Here is a 6,426-nt window from a genome sequence, read left to right on the forward strand (position 1 = left end):
GCACTGATCCAGAACAGAATTGCGAGCAAACTTTACATGAAACCATAATATTCAACAAGAATATTTCCTCCAAAGATATTAATAAACACGATGACAGCAGCAACTGCACAATTGAAAGACAGCTAGGACAGGGGTCGGCAACCCAAAATGTTGAAAGAGCCATATTGGACCAAATATACAGAAAAGTAATCTGTCTGGAGCCACAAAAAAATTAAAAGACTTATATAAGTGTTATCATGATGTAAGTGTCTATATTAGCTATATTAGCCTATGAAAATGACTTTAAAAGTCTTATATAAGTGTTATAATGAAGACAACACATTATGTAAAGTAACTGATTAGCTATTTTAGCCTACTATCAAAATGACTATGTGTCGCAGACTGACGCAAAACTTCGTTGACAGACATGTTGAAATATAATATTCTACACATTTTTACAACATTTGAAAACATTCGTAAAACCTCTCAGAGGGTGAGATAACTCCTGGAAATGACTGTCTTAGAATGGCCAAAGGTATAGATGTGTGTGTCCAAGTTAAAGGAAACGACGGGCCGTCTTCTTCTAATGGATTTATTACATTCTTTGCAAGCCGGGTAACGTTTGCTGTGGTCTGGAACAACATGGCATACTAACAACTATGAGAAATGTAGTCAATATTACATAATGATAATATGTCATGAGACATGCAAATATAAATTAAATACACAGAGAAATTAAATATACCTACAAATAATGTACATACAGCTAACCTAAATAGGATGTTAGCATCGATTAACTTGCAGTCATGCACTGACCAGATATGTCTGATTAGCACTCCAACAAGTCGATAACATCAACAAAGCTCACCCTTGTGCATTAACGCACAGTATACAACGTTTGGTGGACAAAATTAGACAAAGAAGGAGTGGCATCAAACACGTCTATCTGTGGCAGCGTCGGAGAAAGTGACACATGTAAACAAACTGTTGAGTCACAGTCCACACAATGGTGAGTTCAAGGGCCGCTGAAATTAGGACAAAACGACGCTCGCCAAATATTCTCATCAGTGAAGCATAAACACAAACCTATTAAACAGTGGGCTTTCTAACAATTAGGAAGGTTTGCGTCACAACAAAAAACATTTTTCATCCTATTTTTTTTTACGTCGCAGGTTGCTGATTTTTGCGCTAGGATATCTCTCTGTGAATTAATGCAGCCTTAAAAAAAAGATCATATGACTTAAGAAATAAAGACTTCCAGTATGATCGCTTGTTATTTCTGAGATTAAGTTTCACAATTCCCAAATTAACCTAATCCGCATTGTTGTTTAATCCTTCAAGGTTGACTTTGGTTCATTGTTGCGTAACCGGCTGGTATTTGTGATTGCTCAACGGCACCGACCGCTATCATTTTGAACCGTTTCGGTAGTCACGGGGTCCTCAAGGGGGAGAATTCCACAGACATGACCCTAATATGGGTGTGGACTGAAATCACTTTTTGTTTTTCGACACGATTATGGAACTCACACACACTTGAACTTCATTTTCGCCCAAGCTGCTTTGATTAAATCCGTAGCTTGTGAGCTTGAAAGGCTATCATTGCCTTTTTAGTTTGAACGCCGGGAGTGCGGGTCTCTGATAAGGAGCTTTTAAAAACAGAATCTGAGGTGACTCGGACCCTTGGATTATTCCTCCAATATGAAAATCCAGGTAGCATGAGACAGATTAGGCCGCGTTTAACATGCTGGCATTGGGCTGGTGAGACACAGATCAATGGTCTTAATGGAGGTTCATCTGCGAAGGTGTGTGCTCCAACAGAGCAGAACTACTTTTCAAAGAAACTCCGCACATAAACTGGGATGAGACGTTACAAAATTTACATTGCAGGGATTAAGGAGGATTTTAAAGGAATTGTTCTCCAGACAGGTGCACGGGGGCAAAACCTGTAAATGTCAAGAGCATTAAAAAGCAGGCAAGTACTGCATATCTGCCTAATCGAGCACATGGTACCAACTATTTTAAGTATGCATAACTCCATGAGTCAGAAAAGAGTTACGGGATATCAAATTCAATAATTAATTTACTAGTGGTTCTTAAACTTGCTCTCCAAGTACCACCCAAAAAAAAAAAAAAAAAATTCAGTAGCGTAGTAGGCATACGTATTCACTAAAAACAAGGCAGAAGTTTTATTTAACAAATGCATTTTATATTTTAGGCCACTGTAACATTACACACAGTTTGAACAGTACCACTGTCTTTGAATATAGGAAAATAAAATGTTGGACTTTAATCAAGTGATTATTTGACATACCACTAGGTGGAGCCCGCGAACCACTAGTGGTACTTTTATCATAGTTTTAGAATCCCTGTACTTAAGTATATATTTTAAAACAACTACTTGACAAACTACCTGGATTGATGGGTCAAATATATATATATATGTAAATATATATATATATATGTATATATATATTTATATGTATATATATATATATATATATATATTTTTATACATATATATATATATATATATATATATATATATATATATATATATATTCATATTTATATATATATATATATATATATATATATATATATATATATATATATATATATATATATATATATATATATATATATGGTAAATAATAAACTAGCTGGATTGACGGGTGAAATATATATATATATATATACATTTATACATATATATTTATAAATGTATATATATTTATTTATACATATATATATATATATATACTGTATATATATATATATATATATATATATATATATGTATATATATATATATATATAATCTATTTGACCCGTCAATCCAGCTACTTTGTTATTATTTACCATAATATATATATCCATCCATCCATCCATCTTCTTCCGCTTATCCGAAGTCGGGTCGCGGGGGCAGCAGCCTAAGCAGGGAAGCCCAGACTTCCCTCTCCCCACCCACTTCGTCCAGCTCCTCCCGAGGGATCCCGAGGCGTTCCCAGGCCAGCCGGGAGACATAGTCTTCCCAACGTGTCCTGGGTCTTCCCCGTGGCCTCCTACCGGTCGGACGTGCCCTAAAAACCTCCCGAAGGAGGCGATCGGGTGGCATCCTGACCAGATGCCCGAACCACCTCATCTGGCTCCTCTCGATGTGGAGGAGCAGCGGCTTTACTTTGAGCTCCCCCCGGATGACAGAGCTTCTAACCCTATCTCTAAGGGAGAGCCCTGTCACCCGGCGGAGGAAACTAATTTCGGCCGCTTGTACCCGTGATCTTGTCCTTTCGGTCATAACCCAATAGCTCATGACCATAGGTGAGGATGGGAACGTAGATCGACCGGTAAATTGAGAGCTTTGCCTTCCGGCTCAGCTCCTTCTTCACCACAACGGACCGATACAGCGTCCGCATTACTGAAGACGCCGCACCGATCCGCCTGTCGATCTCACGATCCACTCTTCCCTCACTCGTGAACAAGACTCCGAGGTACTTGAACTCCTCCACTTGGGGCAAGATCTCCTCCCCAACCCGGAGATGGCACTCCACCCTTTTCCGAGCGAGTATATACCGGTATATATTATAATAGTATATATAGTATAATATATATATATTATGGTAAATGGGTTATACTTGTATAGCGCTTTTCTCCCTTCAAGGTACTCAAAGCCCTTTGACACTATTTTCACATTCACACACTGATGGCGGGAGCTGCCATGCAAGGCGCTAACCACGACCCATCAGGAGCAAGGGTGAAGTGTCTTGCTCAAGGACACAACGGATGTGACTAGGTTGGTAGAAGCTGGGGATCGAACCAGGAACCCTCAGGTTGCTGGCACGACCACTCTCCCAAACCGCGCCACACCATCCCCGTTATGCTCTATCTATGAAAGTATTACATTTATACTTAATTATTACTACTTCACGGAAATGCATTTATTGCGATCATGTCCGGAACCAATTAACACAGGAGTCTACTTTTTGACTCAGGGGCCGCATTGGGTTGAAACAATTTGGCTGAGGGCCGGGCTGTATATGGATAAGTTGATTGGCAATACTAAATTGGCCCTAGTGTGTGAATGTGAGTGTGAATGTTGTCTGTCTATCTGTGTTGGCCCTGCGATGAGGTGGCGACTTGTCCAGGGTATACTCCGCCTTCCGCCCGATTGTAGCTGAGATAGGCTCCAGCGCCCCCCGCGACCCCAAAAGGGAATAAGCAGTAGAAAATGGATGGATGGATGGATATATATTAGAGATGCGCGGTTTGCGGGCACAACCGCGGAGTCCGCGGAATAATCCGCGGATCGGGCGGATGAAATTAAAAAAAATTAGATTTTATCCGCGGGTCGGGTCGGGTCGGGTCGGGCGGTTGAAATAAAAAAAAATTAGATTTTAAATAGATTCAGGCGGGTGGCAGTTAAACCAATTCGGAAATATATATACATAGTTAAATGTTGTTACCCACATACGAAAAACGAGCAGGCACCTGCTGCATATGCCACAACAGAAGAAAAAATAAAAAAGAGATGGACACTTTTACGGAGCGGAGAAGGGACGCCTCGCCGGGGTCCGGGACCGAGGCCCCTTCCCCCGAGAGGGCCCCACCGGGAGCCGTAGCTGAGGTGATCCGCGAGAAGGGCCCGACGCACGTCCAGGGTCACCACCGCGCCCACCGCACCGACACCCCGCCTCGTCCGCCTTCGCCGCGGCCGGCGTCACGCGCAGCAGGTAAGCAGCTTACCTGCCCGCCACCCCCGTGGCCGGCGGCTCGTAACAGGGGTCACTCCGCGCGCTCCGCCCGCGCAGCTTACCTGCCCGCGCAGCTTACCTGCCCGCCACCCCTGTTGCCGGGGGCGCGTAACAGGGGTGACTTCGCGCGCAGTGCGCTCACGAAAGGGGTGGGGCTCACCCTGGTTGATATAGACAGCAGGACGCGGTGGCCATGGAAGTCGGAACCCGCTAAGGAATGTGTAACAACCCACCTGCCGAATCAACTAGGCCATACCCGGCCGTCGCCGGCAGCGAGATGCGCTTGGAGGTGCGCTCAGCGCGGCTCCCATATGATTGCGCACTGGTGTGCGTCTGGGTCGTGACAGCGTGGCACGCGAATGTCTATGCTGCATTGGATCAGTCTCCTTTCTTTAACAGGCAAAAGCTTTATAACCTCACTTATGCCTTGCATCGTCTATATTAGATATATAACAACGGGCGGGTGCGGTTCTGATCAAATGTTACATCGGGTGGATGGCGGATGGTTGACGACTTTCTGTTGCGGATGAAATAATTGCCTATCCGCGCATCTCTAATATATATATATATATGTACATACGTACATACATACATACATACATATATATATACAGTATATATATATGTATACACACTTGAGCTTTCTGTGGTTTATCCGTTATACAGTGCTCAATACCGGGGTAGAGCGGAATATACGTTAGGTCATCCCCTGAAGAGCAGAGAAACCTACCAAGGCTTGTAGGGATGAAATAGCCTCTGTGTTTTTTCCTGACCTAACGTGTATATATATATATATATATATATATATATGTATGTATGTATGTATGTATGTATGTATGTATGTATGTATGTATGTATGTATGTATGTATGTATGTATATATATATGTATGTATATATATATATATATATCTATATATATATCTATATATATATGTATATATATATCTATATATATATATATGTATATATATATATATATCTATATATATATATATATATCTGTCCAGAGTTGGGACCCGGGGTGGACCGCTCGCCTGTGCATCGGTTGGGGACATCTCTGCGCTGCTGACCCGTCTCCGCTCGGGATGGTCTCCTTCTGGCCCCACTATGGACTGGACTCTCACTATTATGTTAGATCCACTATGGACTGGACTCTCACTATTATGTTAGATCCACTATGGACTGGATTTTCACAATATTATGCTAGACCCACTCGACGTCCATTGCATCTGGTCTCCCCTAGATGATGGTGGTGGTGGTGGTGGTGGTGGGGGGGGTTTTGGGCACCCACATCTGCGGTCCTCTCCAAGGTTTCTCATAGTCATTCATATTGACATCCCACTGGGTTGTGAGTTTTTCCTTGCCCTTATGTGGGCTCTGAACCGAGGATGTCGTGGCTTGTGCAGCCCTTTGAGACACGTGTGATTTAGGGCTATATAAATAAACATTGTCATTGATTGATATATATATATATATATATATATATATATATATATATATATATATATATATATATATATATATATATATATATATACACAGTATATGTAAAACAAAAAAAAACACATTTAAATATATATTTTTTTAACTTGGGACTTCCCGCGGGCCGGATTTTGGACGCTGGCGGACCGTAAGCGGTTACGCGGGCCGTAGTTTGGAGACCCCTGAATTAACAGCATTTAAGGAGGGATTAGTGAA

Source organism: Nerophis lumbriciformis, linkage group LG10, assembly GCF_033978685.3.
Source record: "Nerophis lumbriciformis linkage group LG10, RoL_Nlum_v2.1, whole genome shotgun sequence".
Lineage (NCBI taxonomy): Eukaryota > Metazoa > Chordata > Actinopteri > Syngnathiformes > Syngnathidae > Nerophis > Nerophis lumbriciformis.